The sequence below is a fragment of the Marmota flaviventris genome, chromosome 13 (assembly GCF_047511675.1).
Source record: "Marmota flaviventris isolate mMarFla1 chromosome 13, mMarFla1.hap1, whole genome shotgun sequence".
Classification (NCBI taxonomy): domain Eukaryota; kingdom Metazoa; phylum Chordata; class Mammalia; order Rodentia; family Sciuridae; genus Marmota; species Marmota flaviventris.
This window is the reverse complement of record NC_092510.1, coordinates 3631573-3655151: the sequence shown is the minus strand read 5'-3', so window position 1 is coordinate 3655151 and position 23579 is coordinate 3631573.

Sequence of the window (23579 nt, the reverse complement as noted above, 5' to 3'; positions counted from 1 at the left end):
ATTTTCCTGGTCATGTTTTGGTTCTGGCTGACAGGAGGACCCCACTCCTGGCACATCTGAGGTCTCTTGAACATCTGGTAAATATCAGCCACCTGTTGACCTATGAGCAGGTGCATTTAGGGGAAGTAGGTTCTCAGGGAGTAGGTGACTGCCCTTCATCTGGGAGCAGTCTCCTTATCCAGAAGCCACTTCAGATGTTCCCTCGTATCCTGTTGATACTGTAATAGCGATGGGCATGCCGTCATTTATTAACACACTGGTTCAAGTTCCTTTGGAAATGCGTCCAGAATGGTTGTTACTCTGTTATCCTTTAAAGAACTCCATGCTATTTTAAAAAATGGCTGCATAAGCTTATATTCTAGCCCCCTGTGAGCGGGTCCCTTTCTCCATATCCATGTCATTGGAGGACTAATTCCTTCACCTGTTTGATAGGAGCCTTTCCCACAGGTGGACTCAGGCTGCAAAAGCTCTCCTACTTGGCTGGTGATTGAATTCCTGATGGAATTGGTTAGAACCCAGGCTGCCTGTGCTCACTGCAAGAAGGTGTTGTGAGCCTATTCTAGAAAGAAACAGGGAGCTGTGATTTTCATCCTTTTCCTTCACTCCTTGGGCAGGGATCCTACTCCGTGGAAATGGTTGCACACCAATGTGAAGCCCCTCCTTGCTGATCTAGGGAGATTTGCATATGCACAATTGCCATTGCTCCCAAAGCTTGGTGGGCAAGGATGGAGTCCATGGAATGGAAAAAATGTTGGGACCCTGAGTGCCTGGACATACTCCTTCCAGAAAAAACTGGTCAGGCCTGGAGTTATTACCGAGGTAGGGGGTAGAGGGCTCAGGCAGGACTGCTGGGTAGACTGCATTTGTCCTGTCTAGTCTTAGGGACTGGCTAGTGGGGAGCTCAACTGTTAGCAACCACAGTTTACATATCATGCTGGCAAATTCCTTCTTGAGATAAATTGGGACCCTTGACCTCACTCCCCTTCTGCCCTGGTCCCATGGATATAGCTCATGATCCACCACAGCCATAGAATCTCGTCCTGATACTTGTGTATATCCAGCTCTTTCCTCTATGAGCACCAGACTAATTGCGTTTCCAGCTATAAGTTATTTAATGTCCAATGTGCTCCATTTGTGACCCCAATCAGTCTGCCTCTACTCTGGGTGACACTGGATTGGGGTATTCGGTCCCAATTATGTGGCACATTGCTCAAGGCAGGACTAATGCCCAAGTGTACCCCAACTTTGCCTGCCCTTCGGATGGTAGAGATTTTCTCAGTGGGCCAAAGCATATGTCTCTCAATCCATGTATAACTTTATTTAAGAGGGACTCCAAACAGAAGTAGGTGTTTATTTGGTGTATCCATGTGTGGAGAGAATCCAGGAGCCTCCTATTCTAGTATAATTTTGAAAAATCATCCTTCTCAATATGTGCTTCTTTGGGGTGCTGGAGTATAATCCAGTACCACGCACGTCCTGCAACCAAGCCCTACCAGTGCTCTGTGGCTCCAGTTCCCTCACCTCCCTTCATACTGGATTGTCTTGTTCATTCACATCAAATATTCTGCTGGAGATGGTTGCATATACATGGGCCTTTTCATTGCACTTCATAATAAAAATGACATTTATGTACATATGCAGTCATCTATGTAATTTCTGCATTGTGATATTTTGTGTCCTCAAATTACTGCAACATGATAATTTTATAATATGCATTAGTGCCTGATAATGATAGCTCCTGCTTTTGCTCTTAGAGTTCAGATTTCTTGGCTAATTTCATATCAATTCAACCTTCCAAGAGAATTTTCAAACTGTTTGCTTTGGTCCCTTCTTCAATGAAAAGGAAATCACAGTGAAATTTTGATGCGGTGTTATCATAGATGAACCTGAGTGAAGCAATCCTCTTTATAATGAGGAGTCCTATCTATTCCCAGGGTGTGTAATTCAGTCTGTTATGTGGTCATCTGCATTTGCATTTTTTCAATTCTGAAGATGTACTTTGTAAATATGAGTATGTGTGAAATGCAACATTTATGTGACATCTATATAAAACTGACACAGTTTTTCATAGTATTTGTCAAAATGTATCCCAAATGGCAAACAAAATGTGGCTGATTGTCAGAAATGGTTATTTTCCATAGTTTATTATTTATCTATTCCCAAAAGGACATCCTCTGTCACCAGGCCCCAGGTCTCGGCTCTGGAGGAGCACACTGTGTCCCCATATGAACAGGTGCTGTAGTGTCCACATATGTTTCTGGGGGCCACGGATGCTTCCTAGCAAACAGCTTCACAAATGAATAGTGGGGGGCTCAGACTCCATCTTCCCTTCATGATAATACCACATGTTCTTCAACACTGTCTCAATTTGTGTGTACAATGTGACTTTATTGTACAGTCTCTCCTTTCAAAAGACGTTGATTTCTTTGTGAGGATGGGTTATTTAGGTACCTGCTATTTGAAGGGGCTGTTCGCGGCTCTTGCCTGCATTTCTCTCGCAGTCTCTGTTCTCCTTTTTTACAAGTGTTTGGTTAAAGGTGAGGCAATTGGTTTCTTATCTGTCACTTCTCCTTGTACTCTTTAATGAAGTCATTTGATGAATAGAATTTTTGTTTTCATATATACAATTATTTATAGATTTAAAAATATTATTTTCTGTAACTTTGGAAAAAAACTTTCTTGCTGTTGTTCTTTTTTCCTTTTGTGAAACTGGGGGTTGGAATCAGGGTGTCCTATTACTGAACTATATCTTCAGCTGTTTTTACATTTTCACTTAAAAATTTTAAATTTTTATTTTTTTTTCTTAATTTAGTTTTTTAAAATTACTACTGCCTATTTTTTTTTTAATTTATGCATGGTTTCACTCAGTTGCTGGGGTTAGCTTCACAATTGTGATCCCTCTAACTTAGCCTCCAGACCATTGGATATATCAAGTGTGTAGCACCACATGCATCCTATCTCACAATTTCTTTCTTCCTTTCTTTCTTTTTTCAGATGTTTTTTAGGTCATGATTTATTTATTTTTTTTATTTTTAAAGTTTTTATTACTTTTTAAATACAGGACAACAGTGGAATTCATTATAATCCTTATTACACACACACAGCATGATTTTTCATATCTCTGTATATAAAATATGTTCACATCAATTTATGCCATTATACATGTAAGTTTTTGCATCACAATTCTTAATACACATATCACAATTTTTCATATGTACTTGTATATAAGGTATGTGGTCACACAATTCAAGTCTTCATACATGCACTTTGTATAATGATAACCATCACATTCCACCATCCTTGCTAATCCCCTGCCTCCTCCCTTCCCCTCCCACCCCTCTGCTCTATCTAGAATTTATCTATTACTCCCATGCTCCCTCTCCATACCCACTATTCTCAGCCTCTTTATATCAGAGAAAACATTGGACATTTTTTTCGGGGGGGGGGGGGGGAGATTGGCTAACTCCACTTAGCATTATCTTCTCCAGTGCCATCCATTTATGTGCAAATGCCATGATTTTGTTCTATGTTAATGCTGAGTTTTTCATTGTGTATATATGCCTCATTTTTTTTTTTAATCCATGCATCCACTGAAGGGCATCTAGGTTGACTCCACAGTTTAGCTATTGTGAATTGTGCTGCTATAAACATTGATGTGGCTGTGTCCCTGTTGTATGCTGTTTTTAGGTCTTTTGGGAACAGTCCAAGAAGAGGAATAGCAGGGTCAAATGGTGGTTCCATTCCCAGATTTCCAAGGAATCTCCATACTGCTTTTCATATTGTCTGCACCAATTTGCAGTCCCACCAGCAATGTATGAGTGTGCCTTTTCCCCAACATCCTCACCAACACTTATTGTTGTTTGTCTTCATAATAGCTGCCATTCTTACTGGAGTGAGATGGTATCTTAGAGTAGTTTTGATTTGTATTTCTGATTGATAGAGATAAACGGTTTTTCATGTTTGTTGATTGATTGTGTATCCTCTTCTGAGAAGTATATGTTCAGGTCCTTGGCCCATTTGTTGATTGGGTTAATTTATTTATTTATTTATTTATTTATTTATTTATTTTTGTGTGTGTGCATGTGTGCATGCTTGTGTGCTTTTTGAGTTTTTAATGTGTCTTCTATTTCATTGCTTGATAAATGACCTGTTTACCTTGTGTATATCATCCTGAATCAGTTTGGGTAAATCACATGATTCTAGACATTTTTTGATATCTTTGATATTTTCTGTTTTATTGGAATACAAATTTTCTAAATAATTTCTAATTATCTTCTGTATTTCTGTAGTGTTCATGGTGATATTTCCTTTTTCATCATGGACTTTAGTAATTTGAGTTTTTCTATCCTCCTATACAGTAGCATGCATAAGGGTTTATAGATTTTATATATTTCTTCAAAGAGCCAACTTTTCATTTTGCCAATTTTTAAATTGCTTCTTTTGTTTCAATTTCATTGATTTCAGCTTTGATTTTAATTATTTTCTGTACTTTACTGCTTTTGGTGTTGATTCATTCTTTTTCTAGGACTGTGAGATGTAATTTTAGGTCAATTGTTTGTTGACTTTTTCTTCTTTTAAGGAATGAACTCCATGCAATGAACTTTCCTTTTAGTACTGTCCTCATAGTGTCCCAGAGATTTTGATATGTTGTATCTGTATTCTCATTTACATCTAAGAATTTTTTAATCTCCTCTTTGGTGTCTTCTGAAACCCATTGTTCATTCAGTAGCATATTTTTTTAGTCTCCAGGTGTTGGAGTAGCTTCTATTTTTATCCTTTATTTTCTAATTTCATTCCATTATGATCTGATAAAATTCATGGTAGTATCTCTACTTTTTTGTATTTGCTAAGAGTTACCCTGTGACATAGTATATAGTCTATTTTAGAGAAGGAACCATGTGCTTCTGAGAAGAAAGTGTATTCACTTGTTGAAGGATCAAATATTCTATGTATGTCAGTTAAATCTAAGTTATTGATTGTATTATTGAATTCTATAGTTTCTCTGTATAGGTTTTGTTTGGAAGATCTATCCAGGGGTAAAAGATGTGTGTTAAAGTCACCCAGAATTATTGTCTTGTGGTCTACTTGACCCTTGAACTTGAAGATTTTATTTGAACATAGATGCTCCATTGTTTGGTGCATAAATATTTCTAATTGTTCTGTCTTGTTTTTGTATGTTTCCCTTAAGCAGTATGTAATGTCCTTCTCTATCCCTTTTGATTAACTTTCACTTGAAGTCTGCATTATTTGATATAAGGATGGAAACCCCTGCTTGCTTCCATAGTCCATGTGAGTGGTATTTTTTTAAAGATTTTTTTAATTTTTATTTTTTATATTTTTTAGGTGTAGATGGACACAATATAATGCCTTTATTTTTATGTGGTGCTGAGAATTAAACTGGGTCCCGCCCATGCTAGGTGAGCACTCTACCACTGAGCCACAATCCCAGCCACAAGAGGTATATTTTTATATATATATATATATATATATATATATATATATATATATATATATATATATATATATATATATATATTTGTAAATGGAAACAATACCTTTATTTTATTTATTTTTATGTGGTGCTGAGGATTGAATCCAGGGCCTCACATGTGCTAGGAGAGTGCTCTACCGCTGAGCGCCAGCCCAAGCCCCAGCCCATGTGATATATTTTTTTCCAACCTGTCACTTTAAGTCTGTGTGTGTGTCTTTTCCTATGAGATGAGTCTCTTGGAGGCGGCATATGTTGGGTCTTCTTTTTAAAAAAAAAAAAAAAATCCAATCTTCCAGTCTGTCTTTTGATTGCTGAATTTTGAAAATTAACTTTCAGGGTTATTATTGAGACATGATATGTATTCCCAGTTATTTTTGGTTAACTTGACTTGGTTTCTCTTTGATAGGTTTTTCCTTTAGAGTGATACCTCCCTTTTCGGATTTTTATTGTTCATTTTCTCCTCATGGAATATTTTGTCAAGGATGTTCTATAGTGCAGGCTTTCTAGTTGTAAATTCTTTTAACTTTTGTGTATCATGGAAGGTGTTTATTTTGTCATAAAAATAACATATCCAAATTGAAATCTGATTTCTAATCAAAAGTTAACTTTTCTGGGCATGATTCTTGGTTGCCATCCATTTCTTTTAGAGCTTGGTATATGTTGTTGCAGGATCTTGTAGCTTTCAGGGTCTCAGTTGAGAATCAGAGATCCTAATTTGTTTCCCCCATATGTAATCTGATTCCTTTCTCTGTGGCTTTTAAAATTCTCTCCTTATGATGTACACTAGGCATTTTCATCATGAAGTGCCTTGGTGTGTATCTGTTGTGATTTTTGTACATTTGTTATCCTGTAAGTTTCTTGTATTTGATTTTCCAATTCACTCTTCATGTTTGGATTTTTTATGATATTATTTCATGAATTAGATTGTCCATTTTTTTAGTTTTGACTTCTATGCCTTCCTCTAGCCCAATAATTGTTAAATTTGTTTTTTCCTGTTATCCCATAATTCTTGAATGTTCTCCTCATGGTTTCTTACCATCTTCTCTGTGTGGTCAACCTAGTTTTTTTAAGATTATATATTTTGTCTTTATTGTCTCAGGTTCTGTTTTCCAAGTGATCTATTCTGTTGGAGATACTTTCTATTGAGTTTTTATTTATTTGTTTTGTTGCCTTCATTCAAGGATTTCTATTTTTTTTAATTTGAGAATCTCTATCTACCCATGATTTTTAAAATTCATTTGATATTCTCCTTTCCTGTCACTCCCACCCCATCTTCTTATACTCCACTAATCTTCCCTATATCTTTATGATATCCAATTCTCCTTTTCCTTTGTTTTGCTGTAGCTGTTGCATATGAAAGAAAACATTTAACCCTTGATCAGTCTGATTTATTTCACTTAGCATGATGTTGTTAATTTCTGTCCATTTAAATTGTGACATTTATCAATAAATCTTATTTATAGCTGACTAAAAAACTCCATTGTGTGTATCACATTTTATTAATCAATTTATCTATTGGGGACTACTTTCATAATGGAAACTGTTTCCATAATTTGGCTATGGTGAATTGGGATTCTAGGAACAAAAATGTGGCTCTATCAAAATATAGTATTAATTACAATTACAGATATCCAATATTCATCTCTACTCAGACATGCTTTTCTGATACAAATATAAGTCAGGCATAAGAAAACAATCCACTGTTGGTCATTATATATAGGCAGTAGCATATTCAAATAAATGTTTCTCATTATGGAAATAGTGTTATTTATTGGGCAAATATCACTTGAATTTTTGTTTGCCTTTTTAAATCTTACTTTTACTTAGTTTATTATTATTTTTGCTATGGGTTGACTTTTTACTTGTGCCTCTTACAAAAACTTTTTTTTTCTTCTGGCAAAATATAAGTAAAATCTAATTTACTATTTTTTAAGGTTACAAACCAGTAGCTTTTACAGTGGTGACAATGTTGTAAAATGATCAACAGTGTTTAGTTTCTCATATTTTTATACATAAAAAAATCAGTTCCTTCTAACACCCATTTACATTCTCCCAAATAATTATATAATTTCTAATTTTTGCATCCCTTGTCACTTTTAATCTGTTTTCTCATTTTTAGATTTTGTATAAATTTTAATACTGTTTTGTTCTACTGTTTAGATTTTGTATAAATTTTAATACTGTTTTGTTCACTAGGCAACAACCTTTTCAAAGATAAAAGGCATAATAATTTGTTCCTTGTGGCTTTGACTTTTAAGAACGTACTGATACATGGGCTCATCCAGGGCAGGGTATCAGTCTAGATCCCCTAAGGGGGCAGATTGTATATTTCAGCTAGAGTTCTTGGAACCATGGTGATTGAACAGGAGGAACCATTTGGGGACATTCTAAACTCCAAAGTAAATAAAGCTGGGCACTAAGTAGAAAAACAAGAAAAGAATAATTTTTATTTAAACTTTCATTTTTTACTTATGACCTTAAGGTACACTAGGGTCGTGATTGATTGTTTTAACTTAATGATATTAGAAGTTGAGGGGGGTTGGTAAAAAAAAATATTTCAAGTAGAACTTTTAAGACATTGAAGTTTCTACTACATATAGGAGACACAGAAACCCACTGAATTCCATGGTTTTCCAGAAAATGACTTCAGAGTAGATTCATGAAATATCTGTCAAATGTCACTATGTTATCATGGCCTTAGTGGAAACCATTGCATTTGTTTTTGTGCTGCTGGTAATAAAACTCAAGGTCTTGCACATGCTGAACAAATTCTGCACCACTAACTACAACTATAGCTCCATAAAATATTATTGTGTGAATGTGTCTGTAAGTTAAAGCCTTCAGGTTATTCTGTATTTATGCATAAATTACATACAATTAGTTATTAATGAATGAATTATAATAAAGGTTTTTAAGATATATGCTTAAATTATGTAATTCTGCAGTATTTTATATATCTATAATTATAAATCTATGTATGTACATATACAGATATCTATTGGAAAACAGATGTAGAAAGATACACAAATGTTATCTCCATGTATCTGTATATATTTATTATAGTTTCTAATTATTTTATTCTTACTATTGCTCCTATTGAGTTTCTAATATCATTATATGTGATAGTGCCCATTTTTAAACTGGTTATTTTCTTGCTCAGAGTTTTTCTTAATATTATTTAGTTATCAATGGACCTTTATTTGTTATTAATTTGTATGTGGTGCTAAAGATCAAACCCAGTGCCTCATGCATGGTAGAAAAGCATTCTACCACTGAGCCTCAAATCCAGCACCTTTTGCTGAGTTTTAAGAACTCATTGTATATTTTTTATTCCAGACCTTCATCATATACATATATTTGCAACTACTTAATCCAGTTTCTTCTCATTCAGTTAATAGCATACTACCAAATACAGAATAGTTTTCAACAGAATAAAAGTTCATTAAGTTTCTCATTTATATATCCTGCTTCTGGCTTTGAATGTTCATTTCAAGAATGAAGCCACATAAAATTTCTGCTATGTTGTCTGACACAAGCTACAAATTTAACATTATCTTTCAGATTGATGATTTCATTTTTTAAAAGTTGTAAGTTCTGTGTCAAATTCATTTCTTTGCATGCAGATGCCAAGGTGTTCATAATTCAGTAAAAAGATTATATCACCTCCAGGGAAGTCCTGTCATCTCTTGTGTGTTTTTGAGTTTATTTCTAGGTTTTCAGTTCTATTCCACTAATCTCTCTGTATACTCCTTGCCACATATCTCACCTTTTGGGTTACTGTAAGTTTATAGTTAATCTCAGTGTCAGATATTTCAGTCCTGTAAACTTATTCTGCAGAATTGTTGACCATTCTCCATGCCTGCCTACTCCATATATCCTTTAGAAGCCAAATTTTCTATATTTGTGCAACAGGTTTTTACGATTTTATCATGGTTGTGTTTAATTCATTTTTTAGAGTTGTAAATAACTAATATATTAATATTGAATGCTCCTTTCTAGTGAATGATCCTTTCTATGTTTAGTAGCTTTAGGGTCCCCCAAATACAGGAAGTTGATTAGCAGTGTACATGACATTCTGGATTTATAAGTGGCATCAGAATTAGGTGAAAGATGCAAGCTTGAGACCTGAACTAGTGACACTTGTGCCAATCAGTGTCAAAAATATGTTCTTTTTTAAAAATATTTTTTAGTTGTTGATGTTTATTTATTTTTTTATTTATATGTGGTGCTGAGGATCAGACCTGGTTCCTCACACATGTTAGGCAAGTGCTCTGCCACTGAGCCACAACCCCAATTTGATTTTCTGCAAATTAATTTTCTGAAAATTTACACTTTTTTTAGAAAAATAAAATTCAAAGGATATTGTAGGTAAGGACCTTAAACTGACTGCAGCTATGTCTCTGTTTACTGGTGAGAATTGTGACTCTGGAAGACTAAGCATTTCCTTTCTTTGCCAAAGGTATCTGAGGTGTGTAGACTTTAAAGAATTATTTTCTTAGCTGACCAGAATTACTTCACTCACTGCTTAGGAATGAGCCACAGAAGACTACAGTGTTATAGTGAGGGTGCTCCACAGTTTGTAAAATATATTTATTCTAATATGTCATGATTTTTATTTTTTGTGTTTTGTGAACAGTGACTATAATCATCTACTAACCTGACTTGTCTTCTTGTTGTTGTCCCTTTCATATAATCTTGATACCATACAATTCCAATAGACTCAAGTATTTAAACATTTTGCTATTGAAGATTTTTAATTGGTTATTTTTGTAGATGGGGTTATCATTCTCTGATGTCAACATAATTCTTTCAATAAAGTAGCTATGTTTAAGTAATTAGGATCCATTCACATGTGGAAAACCCGTGTGGACACTTCTGGTGTGTCTTACTGATCTCTTCTTCCTTTTGCACACAGAGAAGTTGATAGTCCTGTGCCTCTTATGACTAATAATTTTATTATGTATTTCTCAAAACCATCATTTTCCTTGGATATATTTCCTTGGTTGTTTTAAGTAACTTATTTTTACCATTATTTTTCCATTACAATTACATCAAAAGGTCTTTTTTCTTTTATTAAACATTTCTTTGCCTCAGTCTTTTGAACACATACATGCTGCTGTCTGGGCCTCTATTGTACCAAATTTATTTACTCATTGAAGTGCTTATAGAACTTGAAATATTTCAAGTTTGTCTTTTCACAAGGTGGAAGTGTCACTTTACATGTCTCCAAACGTTAATATTTATGAATATTTTACACATTGGGAATGTGTCATGGATGATACTTGAAACTAATTGTTTTGGGAGCTCAATCTATCTCATGGATACAAAGCAGAGAGAATAGCAACGAGACTGTATTCAAAAGCTTTTTTACTGCCCTTTTTGTCTCCCTTGGGCACAATCTCCTTATGAGAATATCTTTGACGAGTCTGATTTGCATCTGGACTGTCTGCCAAATTTCACATTCACTGATGGCAGAAGAGTTAGAATTTGGGCTTTTATACAGTACTTGGATTATGGTATATATCCTTCACTTCACTCTTATATGGAATCTCTCTCTCTCTCTCTCTCTCTCTCTCTCTCTCTCTCTCTCTCTCTCTCTCACACACACACACACACACACACACACACACACTGTTTTTGGCCTTATGTATTTTCCTCTGAATTAGATAATGGAAAGTATATTATTACATAATTAAAGTCACTCTCCTACATGACAGTCAGTTTTACTAACTCTTAATTCAAATTAAAAACTGAATGATGGTTTGGTCAGTGTTCTCTTGATGTACCAATTTTTATTTCAGGAGCCATTGGCATTCGGGGATGTGGCCATTGATTTCTCTGAGGAGGAATGGGAATGCCTGGATCCTGCTCAGCAGAATTTATATAGAGAAGTGATGTTGGAGAACTACAGCAACCTGGTCTTTGTGGGTGAGCATAACTTTGCTTCAAAATTCCTAAATATCATTATTTAATTTTCTTCCCTTGAAGTATATATTTTGGGAACTTCTCCACAATAATAAATTTCAGATTTATGCTTTCAATAAAGAAGATGTGGTAGTTCTTGGTGCTGATAAGAAAATATTAATAATGTTTCTTTTCATCCTTAATATTTTCCTTTGTTGGCATGATATATATCCTTCACTTGATATATGGTTTCCTTGGAGGAATGCAGTGATGCCAAATCCTGTGGCCCACATATAGTGGAGGACATAGTTGAGGTAAAGGAGGAAGCCTAAATTCAAGAATGTTGATTGAGAAGTTACCCAACAGAAAAAAAAATTGAGAAGCTTTGATTTCTTTCTCTTGTTATCATAGAAGAACCTGTCCGGTGTTTTGTGCTTTAAAATTATCTAGTCTCCTGCTTTTCCTCCAGTAATGTATCCATACATTCAAATTAACAACAAAATACACCCCTTGTCTTTTGAGTGTCAATATTATCTGATGGTTTTACATAATTTTTAAAAATATTTTTTAGTTGTTAATGAATATCCCATTTATTCATATATGGTGCTGAAGATCGAACCCAGGGCCTCATACATGCTAGGCGAGTGCTCTACCACTAGTCTACAACTCCAGCCCTTCTTGCATTATTTACAAGAAATTTTTGCACATTTCTGAAGATCTCTAGTTCAACCCGTTGTAATACATTACTATCATAAGTAGTTTCTCTAATCTTATTTGTACATTTTTTTCACTAAAATTTCCTTCTCAGAGTTCTTTCTGAATATGTGTAATAGATTTTCTGTGAAATTATCTGCCATGGAATGAATGTCAAGATTGAAAAAGATTGCTGTTCTGAGAGATGGTGTAAGTTGTAGTTGAATAAGAGGATTACTAAAATAATACATCGGTGGATATTTACAATTTGGTTGATTAATTTTTTTCTTTATATTTTTAATTGTGTACATTAGGTTTCATGTTATAGACTGGGTTTCCTCATATCAGTTAATTGCTTCACAAATTAAGATATGCATGACTCTTGTTTGTATTGCCAATAATGTTATATGTGCTTTTGCTTGTATAAATATTAAGCCTCTTTTGTCTATGACTTTTGTGTTTAATCTTGATTGGACTTTCATTCTGCCCATGTATGTAGAAATTGAAGTTTTCTACATGTAAATGTAATGGGGATTGGCGGCAGTGATACTCTAATGCTGAACTACACCCCAAGCTCCTTTTCACTCATAGTTGGAGATTGGTTCTCACTAAGTGATTAAGCATGTCTTGAATTTGCAATTCTCCTGCCTCACACTTCCTAGTAGCTGAGATTACATGCATGCTCATCATTTGTATATTGATGCATTTGTTCTTATTTATAGGATAAAGACTACATTATTTTAAATGTAGCTTCAAAAAATGTTGCAATTCTCTTTTATGTGTTGTTTGTAATTGTTATTGTAATCAAAACCAAAAAATAAAACTGTCTCCAAAATTTTAAACATAAAGTTTAGTAACATTAATTCAAATTCTTATGCAATGTATCGTAAAAATGTTTACATCTCAAAGGAAAAAAAAATCAATTCCTAGGAAGCAAGGGCTCATTTCGGTCTCCCCATCACAAAACCATTCTCTTTTCTTCAGAAAGCTGCTTCTTTAGTTTAGCAATGTCATGTTCAGAGAATTATTCAGTATTCTTTCTGTGACATTTAAGTTAACCTAGTGTACATACATTTTGTAAAATATATAAGTAGAATAAATTATTTGACTTCAAAGTTCTATAGTTTCTATATTCCAAATTGGCTCATTGTTCATTTCAAGGGATATTTGGGTTGCATCCCCAATGATGGCTCTGTTGAATAACAATGTAACAAAACTAGTGTGCAATGTTTTTAATTTGCTGTTGATGTGAATGTTATTGCTAACACTCACTAAGAAGTCCATCTACTTAACTCCATGTCTGCATTTACAATTGAATGCTGTGACTTTTAGTATATTTTTTGCATGGAAATATTCTTCTAATTTTATTTGTATTTGAGGGGATATTCATAAAATATAAAGGATAGATTTCTCTGCAAAAAAAAAAAAAATGGCAGTTTGATGAATATTACCTGGAGCCTGTAGTTAACTTTAAGTAGTACAAACATCTTTAAATTTAATCTTTCAATTCTTGAACAACTGCATGTTCAAGAGTGTTTAATCAACTGACACATATTTAGGAATTTTTTTAACATTCCTATCACTTTTGACTCCAAATTTTTATTCCATGATTGTTACAAAATAACTATCACTTAAATATTTATTAACCTTTGTTTTAATACATAAAATTGGTCTATCCAGCATAATATCCCACTTGTGATTAAGAACAGGGATTCTATAAGTACAATAGATTCAAAATATTTTCAGAGTCTTATGCTTTGAAATTACCATTTTGCTTCACTGTATTTCCATTTTCAGAAAGTGGGGATTGATGTCTCCTAGTATGACAATGATTCTTTGTTTTAATTCAACTCTCTCAATGTTTTTTTTTTGTTGTTGTTGTAGTTTTTTTTTTTTTTTTTTTTTTTTTTTTTTTTTTTTTTTTTTTTTTGTGTGTGTGTGTGTGTTTTGGAAGTAGGATGTACATTGTGAATGTATTTACTCTTAATTCAGAACCTAGGTAAAGATTCCTTTTCTCAATTCTGCCTATTTTCAAAGGCTTTTTAAAATTTGAAACGTATTCTATGTCCTATAACTGTCTTAAACTATGTTTTGTGTACTATAATTTAGACAGCCCAGGTTTTGTTTGGTCACTTTTGTATGTATCATTCTTATATCCGTTTGTTTTCAGTATGTGTGTGTCCTCAGATTTAGAGTATCCTGTGGACTACCTACAGTTCTAATTTTTAGAGTTAATTCACATAGCAAAGGCTCGTTTTGATCAGAATTTTTTAATCTTGAATTTTCCAACAAAAATATTTAAAATGAAGAATCTCCTACTCATACTTTCTATGAGTATCAACTTGACTTCACTTTATTAAAAATTCAATATATTTGTGTCTTTTCAAAACAATATTATTGTTACAGGTATATATGCCCATTAACAGTTTTGTTTTTATCTTTCAAATGTTTTGTGACCCATCATTAAAATAAAATAGAATTGTTTGTGCCAAGAAATGTTTAGAATTTCATGACTTGTTTTGCTGTGAACCCTTACATTTTAGTATGAAGGATTACCTTTAGTACTTTGTGGAGAACAGATCTAGTGTTGATGAGTAGTGTGTGCATTTATATCTTTAAAGTCTTTATTTTCCTTCTCTTTTGAAAGATAGTAGCTATGAATATAATGTCTTGGTTGATAATTTTATTCTTTCATCCCTTGAAAATAGCCCTGAATTCCTTTCTGTGTTGTGAAGTTTTGAATAAGGATTCCACAATTATATAGTTACACATTTCTAGGTGACCCATCTTTTTCTCTTGAATGCTCTGAATATTCTCTGTAAGTTTTAAAAGTTAGATTAAAACCTGCTTTGAGTCTTTACAACTTTGAGATAATAGAGCTGCTTGGATGTTTTATTTATTTTTTTTTATTCTCTGAGATGCATTTATTAGTATTGGAAAGAGAACTACTACTTGGCATATTTTGTTTTGGTTGTCTTTGAAATTTTGATCTTTCTGGCTCAACCTCCTATGTCGCTATGTACAACCACCCCATACACTTTCAGACATTTTCAAAAGAAAGTCTTTAAACACACATATTCTGCTTATGACTATTAACAATTCTTGACTAAATTTTATTCTATTTTTTGTGTGTTGGTTTAGTTCAGTAAACTTCTTTTAAATGATCATTTACTATTCCCTTTGAGTAATTCATAACTCATTTTTCTTACAGTAGGTTTAGCCCTGTTTTTATCTGTTGGTAAGCAGGAACCCCTTTTTGAACAGTCTGCAAATATTCCCATGTTTCAAATTTTTATTTTTTAATGAAACAGAAGAAAGCTGGTAAATTTTATAATATATTGTGAAGGAGGAAAGGCTTTGTGTAACACAATGTATTTTCCTCTACTATATTACTCTCCACAGAAATGTACTCATCTTGGACACTGTGACCACTAAGATGATTTGGAATGTTCTCAAAGTAATTTTCTGTGTACATTTTTATTTGATTTATATATTTCTACATTAATGATGGGCTTAGATTTAATACCCTACTCCCCTGATGATGTTCCTTTATTGCAGTAATTTCCTATGTTTGGAAAATATACTCAGTCCAGTACAGTAAGTAAACAGGATTATTATTTTTATTTCAGCCATGACTTCTCATCATCCTCGAGAATTTTTACCAGAGCAGGGAATAAGAGAGAGAGAGGGAAGATATGGAAAGTGTGACCTTGACTAATTACAACTAAGAAAAAAAATGGAAAATATAGGTGAGAGTAAAGATTAAAAATCGTATTATAATGGACAAAACCAATTAGTAGTGCCTATTTATGATAAAAATTTTATGGTCAAAAAACACCAGGAACAATTAATATCTGAAAAAATATTCAGTCTATTCTGATTACTTTTGAGGGGCTGTGTATGTCTTTAAGAATATATCCACAGCCATTTTTGAAGTGAAAGGAAATGTGGAAATTTTGAAATCAGGTCCATGCATCAGTTTTTGACTTGATCAATTATAAATGTAGCACTGAATTAAATATCTTTGCAAATGTTTGACTGGAAGTTTAAGACAAATTTCTAAAAGGGATACTTTTGAGAGTTTCTTTACAAAATTTTCATTTTTCTGAAACAAAACAGTAATTTCTCCTTGTTCCCAAATGGACAATATTAAGAATTGTAAAAAGGTTCCTACTTCCCCACTATTGCTCAATGACAATTCTGATACAGTTTTCTGGAAAGTGCACTATATACATAATCTTATAAGTAACACATTTAGCCATGTCTCTACCTTGAATAATTACCAGTATATTTACATTGGTGATAAAATTATGAGTATAGAGAAACTCCTAGTCATTTTCTAAAGGAAATTTACCAAGATGAAAAATGTGGAAAAGTCTTGCTTCAGTGCTCAAATCTATTACTCATGCAAATATTCATAGTGAAGACATAACTTGAAAGTCTAAGGTTTGTGAAAGGGCTCTTAATCACACTGCAGAGCTTGTTCAATACAAGAGAATTTATAGAGAAACAGAGACCTATAAATTTAAAGAATATAACAAAGCATCAGATTGCTCAACATCTTCTAAACAAAGTTGATATTATGACACTGATAAACCCTAAAAATTTAAAGAATGCAGAAAACCTTTTAGTGAAAGGTTACAACTTTTTAAGCATCAGAGGATTTATACTGATGAAAAGTCCTGTAATTGTAAAAAGTGTAGAAAAGCCTTAAAAAATTGATCAACTCTTACACAACACTAAAAAATTTATTTTGCAGAGAAGACCTACCAATGTGAAGAATGCAACACACTCAAGAACTTTACTCTATATCACAATGTTCATACAGGAAGTATGCCATGCAAAGAATGTGACAAAACTTCAAATAAAAGCTCCAATCTTATTTGTCACCAGTGGACACACACTGGCAAGATGTCCCACATATGTAAACAATTTTGCAAAGCTTTTAGTCAAAAAACAAGCCTTAAAAATCAACAGAGAATTAATTCTAAAGAGAAGCCCTACAAATGTAAAGTGTGTGGCAATAGTTTTAATACAAACTCGCATCTTGATTGCCACAACAGGATTCATACTGGAGAGAAGCCCTACAAATATAAGTCTGTGGCAAGAGTTTCAATTAAAAATCATCACTTACAGAGTACCAGCGAATCCACACTGGAGAGAAGCTCTACAACTGTAAAGAATGTGGCAAAGCTTTTAGTAGCATCTCACAGCATAATCGGCACAAAAGTATTCATACAGGAAAGAAGCCCTACAAATGTAAAGTGTGTGGCAAAAGTTTTCATACATTTCACAGCTTGATTGCCACAACAGGATCCGTACTGGAGAGAAGCCCTACAAATGTAAAGTATGTGGCAAGAGTTTCATTCAAAAATCATCACTTAATAAGCACCAGTGAATCCATACTGGAGAGAAGCCCTACAAATGTAAAGAATGTGGCAAAAGTTTTAATCATAAAATATTACTTACTCAGCACCAGAGAATCCACACTGGAGAAAAGCCCTACAAATATAAAGAATGTGGCAAGAGTTTTCATCACAAAGCATCACTTACTCAGCACCAGAGAATCCACACTAGAGAGCAACCATACACGTGTAAAGAATGTGGCAAAGCTTTTAATAGCATCTCACAGCATACTTCTCACAAGAAGATTCATACTGGAGAGAAGCCCTACAAATGTAAAGAATGTGGCAAATATTTTAATCAATAATCATCACTTACTTGACACCGGAGAATCCATACTGGAGAAAAGCCCTACACCTGTAAAGAATGTGGCAAAGCTTTTTTTTTTTTTTTTTTTTTTTTTTTAAGAGAGAGAGAGAGAAATTTAATATTTATTTTTTTAGTTTTCGGCGGACACAACATCTTTGTTTGTATGTGGTGCTGAGGATCGAACCCGGGCCGCACGCATGCCAGGCAAGCGCACTACCGCTTGAGCCACATCCCCAGCCCCAGTGGCAAAGCTTTTAATAGCATATCACAGCTTAATCGTCACAAAATGATCCATACTGAAGAGAAACGCTACAAATGTAGAGAATTTGGCAAAGATTTTAATCAACAATCATCACTTACTTGACACCAGAGAATCCATACTGGAGAAAAGCCCTACACCTGTAAAGAATGTGGCAAAGCTTTTAATAGCAACTCACACCTTAATTGTCACAAAAGGATTCATACTGGAGAGAAGCCCTACAAATGTAGAGAATGTGGCAAAGATTTTAATCAATAATCAACACTTATTCGACACCAGAGAACCCATACTAGAGAGAAGTCCTATAAATGCGAAGAATGGCAAAGCTTTTAAAATTGAAGATCACATCTTACTAAACATTATAAATTTTATACTAGACAGAAGTTTTACAAGTGGAAACATTGAATCGGTGTCTTTAAGGATAAATCAACCTTTATTTCACGGTAGTTCAACACTATTTCACACCAGAGATATGATAGCACAGAAATTATATAACTGCAAAATAGGTGACAGGGTCTCCAACAGTTGTCCCCACCCTACTCAGCACCTCAGAATTCATACGAGTGAGAGACATGTGGAAAAATTTTTGCAAAGCTTTTGGCCATTGATCAAATATTTTGAAAATCCTGGAGGATTTATAGCATATAAAAACCCAAATAATGTGTCCAAGACTGTATTAAAATTTCTGATATTTTTCAATTTCTTACCTCATATCTGTAGCAAATGTGGAGTAGCATTTGTCTAAAGTTTGTACCTTAGATAATAGCAAAATATTTACAAAAACACATTGACAAATATAAATATAGTAGTAAGTTTCTTATCTGTAGCCCATCCCTTGAAGTATTTAAGACCTAGTTTGAAAAAAAAATCATTTAAATGTAGAAAATGGGTAATTACTTTTGATATTTGCTCAAAATTTTCTTAACATCTTGAGCTGATATGGTAGAAATAAGGAAATACAAGTATAGAATAGTGCATCCATAAAAGGATATAATTTTACTATAAATCAACATTTACTAAAGAGTCTCATTTTTCACAACTGGAGAAATAATAATTCTCAGAGTTGATTATTTTAGAAGTCTCTTAAGATTTATATGAAATTTAAAATATTAAGTACCCCTCAAACTTAGGAGCATTCAATCAGTAAACCACATCCTCAGGTTTTTTTTTTTTTTTTTTCATTTTTATTTAGAGATAGGGTTTGCTAAGTTGTATAGGGCCTCACGACGTTATGGAGCTTGGCTTTTAACTTGAAAAACTTCTCGCGTACCTAGGTTCACAGGCGTGGCACACCATGCAGTTTTACAGAACATTTTTACTTATATTTCATTAGGGATGCAATTTGTTACTAAATAAAGTGTGAATTTCTTAATATTAACTTTGTCATACATTTAATGACGTTATTAGGTCACACATCTCCCACTATTCACTTTGTTTTACTATTGCATTGATCCATTAGCATTCTATTGGGTAAATAATGCTATAACTCTCAATTAATTATTTCATGTTTAATCAAATTATTTGGGAAATATTATTTATGTAAATTATATATTATCTTGTTTGTAATTATGGAAAAATTTAGACAATTATAGGAAGGACATAGGGATACTAAAATAATGCCCAGATATCCCTAGTTTGAATTACAACCATAACATTTTACCATGTACAGTTGCAGTACTCCCTAAGGGATTTACAACTCTGGAGATTCATACAAGATCCTAATCAGGGAGATGAGAAAGACCCAAGAGACTAGGATACAACTTACATATTCAGATAAAAGGAGGGTTGCTGAAGATGAAAATAGTCTCAATGTTTCCTGGGGAAACCACGTGGTCTGCAGTCCCATCCTGAAAAACATCCCAATATAGGACCATCTCTTTAGTGTTGGATACCCAGGAGAAAAGTGTAACCAGATACATGTAAAATGATGACTGTAAGAAGAAAAACAGATACTATAGGAACATTTATTCCTCCATATTTTTATTTCATTATATATTTTGATTTTTATATTTTTTGTTCTACTTAATAACTTACTATATACTACAAGACCAGTTCAAAAAGTAAAAACACACTATTCTCTTCATATGTGAGAACTTTGGGTCAACAAAACACCACCCACAAACATTTCATTTAACTTTATTTGGGAAAATAAATATTTAAATATAATGATACATATAGGAGAATAATATTCACACCAATCTTTATTCCAAATGGTAAATCTCTAGGTTTCATGCTTATCTTCAGTCCATGTTATTTTATGCAGAAAACTGGCTTCATTTTACATATGAGAGTTTTAACTATTTATATGGCTCTGAAGGAACATTGAGTACTAGAGGTCTAAAGAAAATACTAAAGATCTTCCTGTTTCATGAGACTGCATTATGTCTGCATATCCTTGATTAAACAGCTAATGAATGCTGATTTCTCAATGCATCTGGCTCGGTGGCTCACTCATTGGAACCCCAAATTATTTAGTCATCTAAAGGCTATCACTCCCTCCTCTGGGATCTGACCTGTTCTTGGGAGGATGTAGTGTTCTTCATGGGATCACTGGGTCATGCAAGCTGCTAGAATGAAGCTTTCTTTGTTATAACTTGTATTGATTCAGTTCCACTTTAAATACAAGTTAGAACAGGACTTCAGACTCTCCCCTGTGGAGAGGATGCTCTGCCCAGCACTTCCCAGTCAGGACCCTGAAAAGCTGTTTGTGACTCTCTAGTACATAGGTTCAGTGTTGGGGTTTTCCTAGTCTGGCAATACAGTTGCCTGTGTCTGTTACTTTTGCTTTCTCTCTTGCTTTCATAGTATTACTCAAAGAAACACTGTCTTGTGTGAAGAGAGTGTCTTCCTTATTTATTGGACCTGACCTGCCAAGTTAAGCAGGTGCCCACATGCTTAATGTCAAAAACACATGTATATATTATCTGATCAGTAACTAGCATATCTTTCAACTACATGATTTTTTTATTGCATGGGGGAGGAAATTGAGAATGCTTTCTTTGAGTGCACACAGCACTATTAATAGTATTCATAACACTGCTATGTAATGGTTACTTTCTGCTCAACTTGTAAGTATTTCTCTTGTGCTGCTTTGTAAAACAAATAGAAAAGAGTTGTAAACCAAAAAGTTTGTGATAATTGATAGTTGCACAGAGTGACTTGGGCAACCCTATTTGCCATTGCTTATTATTTTGTATTGGCTCAAGGTAGTCTTTTATAATTGTATTTAACCTTAATGACATTAGAATTTATTGAAGAGTTTTTCACTCACAAACCTTCTGTGTACAAATTTTCCCTTATCATTTTTAAAATTTCTTACTCTTTTTAGGTATACATGACATTAGAGCAAATTTTGACATATTATACATGGAGTAAAACTCATTTTAGTTAGCATACTATTCTTGAGCTGTACATGGTGTGGACCTTCACTTGTGGTGTATTTATATATATGAATATTGAAAAGTTGTGTCTGATTCATCCTACTCTCATTTGTATTCCTATTTCACTTTTCTTCCCTTCATTCCAACTTGTCTAATCCACTGAATTTTTTTCTCTCCCCCTTCCTTGTTGAGTGGTTTATCATCCATATATATTATGTATTATATGTAATATCTGTTTCATTCTACTATCATTCGTATCCCCATATCCCCTCCCCTCCCTGCACACCTCTCTACTTAATCTAAAGTAACTATTCTTCCCCAACACCCATTGTGAATTAGCATCCACTTATCAGAGAGAACATTTGGCCTTTGTGTGTGTGTGTGTGTGTGTGTGTGTGTGTGTGTGTGTGTGTGAGAGAGAGAGAGAGAGAGAGAGAGAGAGAGAGACTGTGGGGGGGGCTTATTTAACTTAGCATGATATTCTTCAACTCTATCCAAATGCCATAGTTTTATTCATATTTAAAGCTAAGTAATATTCCATTGGTGGGGGGAATATATATATATATATATATATATATATATATATATATATATATATATATATATATATATATATATATAATGTAATCACATTTTATTTATCCATTCATCTGTTAAACGACACCTAGGTTGGTTCTATGGTTTAACTATTGTGAATTGTGCTGCTATAAACATTGGTGCGGCTTTGTCCCTGTAGTATGCTGTTTTTAAGTCCTTTGGGTTTAGTCTGAAGAGAGGGATAGCTGGGTCAAATGGTGGTTCTATTCTGGTTTTTCAAGGCATCTCCTTACTGCTTTCCATTGCACAAATTTGCAGTTAGTTCCATGAGCAATGTGTGAGTGTTGCTTTCCTCCCACATCTACACCAATGTTTATTGTTGCCTGTATTATAGGCGATTGCCATTCTTACTGAATGAGATAAAATCTTAAAGTAATTTTTGATTTACAATTTCCTAATTTCTAGAGGTGTTGAATGTTTTTTTTTTTTTTTTTCATGTATTTGGTAATGGATTATATTTCTTCTGTGAAGTATCTGTTCAGTTTCTTAGCCCATTTGTTAATTGTTTTTTTTTTTTTTTTGTTGTTGTTGTTGTTGTTGTTAAGTTTTGCATTCTTTGTACACCCTAGAGATTAATGCTTTATCTGAGGTATGTGTGGTAAAGGCTTTATACAAATCTGTAGGTTCTCTCTTCACTTTACTGTTTCTTTTGCTGAGAAGCAGCTTTTTAAGTTGAATCTATCCCATTTATTAATTCTTGATTTTTAATTCTTGTGCTGTAGGGATCTTGTTATGGAAGTCAGATTCTGGATGAACATTCACCACAGATTTTTAAATGGCATCCCATGTTCATGAATATTTCACTTTTATTGTTTCTCTTACCATCTTGCCTTATAGATGTACATGTTCTAAAGAGTCATGAAATAATCTAGCTTCACATGCATGATTTTCTGATGACTGTTATTTTTCAGTATGTAGCTGTAGGTTATTTAAAAAATACACACACACACACACACACACACACACAGAGACTATTTCAGACACTTGAATTATAGCACATACCTGCCTTGTGTAGGAAATATTCCATCAGTAGATGAACATGAAATCTATAATATATATAAAAGCCTGGATTCAAATGCATGCATATCCACTCCAGAGCTTGGCCCATAACACTTTTCTATACTAGTTCTACATTTGTGAACCTCCATGAAAGAATGACCCAGACATTCTTTATTTTGGGGGGGATTATAAAGATGGAACACAGGGAAACTCAAACACTGAGCCTCTTTCCTAGACCTATTTTATGTAGACACTGGATCTCACTGAGGTGCCTAGTAAATCTTTCACTGAGGCTGGCTCTGAGTGCTCTACTGCTGAGCTACAGCTCCAGCCCCAGAAATTTTAATCTGTTGTTGTTGTTGTTGTTATTGTTTTTGTTGTTGAGACTAAGCTATGGACTTTGAAATACTTTGTTCATATTATCTATGTTTTTTTTTTACTAAATAAATGTAAGTATTAATGTGCTAACACTGCTCTGTATGGACTCATCATGTCATAGATATCAAACTATTCTGCTTTATTAAATGTTCTTAGTAACAGGTAG